We start from the raw sequence: 2,500 nt of genomic DNA, 5'->3' as shown, positions 1-2,500 counted from the left end.
TTTATTTAATTTTATTACCATGAGCTGTATGTTTCTTTCATTGAATGACGTGTTCACTGCCTGATCCGAACTTAGCCGCGTTTGATCCTGAAATTGAAAGAACTATTTTACGTATTAGGCGAGCTCAGCGTCGGTTAGCCTCTGAGGGTGGTGAAGTGGTTCTCGCCAATTCACCAATCTCATCAGAGGGCGAATCTGAAGCGCCATCTGAGGAAGAAACAAGCTCCTTTTCTACTAATTCTATTGATTCACGTGCAGATAATATGGTGGAGCCCAGGAGGATTACACTACAGGAAGCATTAGCTCCAGAATTTACACTGCAACCGTATCAAGCGCGTCACCCAAATCTGGCTGCAGTTTTTGAACTGAAGACTGTGCTAATCAACTTACTACCCAAGTTTCATGGCTTACTTGCTCAAGAGCCTATCAAGCACTTTAGGAATTTCCAGACAGCCTGCTCTACTACTAGGCGTGATGATGCAGAAGAGACTACTATTTGGCTGTATGCCTTCCCATTTTCTCTTGAGGAAAAGGCAAGGGAGTGGTTCTACACTCAACCTGAAGTAGTCGTTACCATCTGGGATCTGCTCATAAGGGAGTTCCTGGAGAAATACTTTTCAGCTAAAGTTACAGATAGACTGAGAAAGGAGATTTCCTGTATTATCCAAGGTGAATCAGAGATCCTCTATGAATACTGGAAATGCTTCAGGAATCTCCTTGACTCATGTCCTCACCATAAGATTGACCAGATGGTATTAATCAGCTACTTCACACAAGGCATGAAGCCTCAGGAAAAAACTACATTGGATGCTGCAAGTAATGGCTCTCTGAAGAAGTACAAGACGGCAACAGAAGCATGGCAACTGATAGCCAATCTAGCTGAATCTACCCGGAATGCTAGGAATAGGAATAACCATCCCAAGGCTGTTGTGGAGGTTTCCTCTAGCAGTGAGACTACTGCTCTCACACAGACTCTGGGAGAGATGACCAACATACTGAAGCAGCTACAGCTAAATCAACAACAACCTCAGCCTCCCCCACCACAACAGAATCAACAGTTGGTTCCTCAAAGAGTGTGTGGAATATGTGCCTGTTATACTCATTACACCGATGAGTGTCCGCAGCTCCAACAAGAAGACAACACCTTGGCAGCTACTCAAAATTTCTATGACCACCCGAATTAAGGATACTATCAACAAGGCGGCAGTTACAACCAAGGTGGGAACTATAACCAAGGTTGGCGAGATAACTCCAACCAAGGGTGGAGGGACAACTATAACAGAGGAGGCAGAGACAACCAGGGAAATCAGAGGTGGAATAATAATAACAATCAACAAAACCGGTATCAGCAGAATCCTCCCTATCAACAGCAGAACCAAAACCAGCCTTATAGAGCACCTCATCTAAGGCAGTCCCAAGCACCTCAGAATAACCAACAGCAGACCCCTCAGATTACTTACCCCCTTCCTCTTCTAATGATGAGATGCTTCGCACTCTTGCGCAAGGACAGCAAGATGTTTAGAATACACTTAACTCCACCATAAATGGTTTGAATGCCACTTTACAAGCTCTCCTCTCCTAGATAGATTCATTATGTACTCCCAACAACCAGCATTCAAGCTCCAGTGTCATTCCTTCTCATCCTTTACCCAACCCCAAAGGTGGCATCAATGCCATCACTTTGAGGTCCGAAACCACACTGTAAGAGAGGAATCATGAGGAGCCAAGCTCACAAAAAAACATCTCAGTTGAAGATATTGTTGAGGTAGAGGATGTTGAAGAGGAGGAGGAAGTACAAGACAAAGTTGAAGTAGAAGCAGCTCAACCAGAGAATAGAGCACCAAAGGGGGCTGAAGTTGCAAGAGACGCCATCCATATCCCCTTTCCACACCTTGTTAGGAAGTCTCGAAAGCAGATGGAGCTCGACCCAAATATGGTAGAGATCTTCAAAAAGGTTGAGGTAACCATTCCCCTTTTTGAGGTTATTAGCCAGGTTCCTAAATATGCAAAATTTCTAAAGGATTTATGCATGCATAAGGATAGAATACAGGATTTAGAAACCATTCCCTTAGGTAGCTCTATATCTACTTTAATGGGTGCCATACCAGAAGAATGTGGGGATCCGGGTCCATGCATGGTTAGTTGTACTATTGAGGGTGTAACATTTTCTGACTGCATGTGTGATCTAGGCGCCTGTGTTAGTTTTATGCCAATGTCTGTATCTGATACTTTGAAGCTCCCTCCCTTAAAAAGGTCGGCAGCTCGTTTTGTTTTGGCAGATAAAAGCATAATCACAGTGGTTGGAATTGCTGAGGACGTGCTGGTAAGCATTAAGGGGCTCACATTTCCTATTGACTTCTATATTTTGGAGATACCCCTAAATGACTCAGGAAGACCATCATCCATCCTTTTTGGAAGGCCCTTTCTGAAGACTTCAAAGTTCAAATTAGATGCCTTCTCAGGAACTTACTCTTTTGAGATAGATGGTAGAGCAGTAAGT

General features: G+C 43.8%; 1 non-coding gene across 1 annotated transcript; it reads right to left on the bottom strand.

Moving 5' to 3' along the window:
- Positions 1-635: 635 nt before the first annotated feature.
- On the bottom strand, positions 636-742 carry LOC112767699 (small nucleolar RNA R71). The gene has a single exon (XR_003185140.1). It is a non-coding gene; the product is annotated as a small nucleolar RNA R71 (small nucleolar RNA).
- Between the last annotated feature and the right edge of the window lie 1,758 nt (positions 743-2,500).

This window comes from Arachis hypogaea, chromosome 17 (genome assembly GCF_003086295.3).
Source record: "Arachis hypogaea cultivar Tifrunner chromosome 17, arahy.Tifrunner.gnm2.J5K5, whole genome shotgun sequence".
Lineage (NCBI taxonomy): Eukaryota > Viridiplantae > Streptophyta > Magnoliopsida > Fabales > Fabaceae > Arachis > Arachis hypogaea.
The sequence above is the reverse complement of the archived record's forward strand: the minus strand, read 5'-3'. Positions and strand labels throughout refer to the sequence as shown.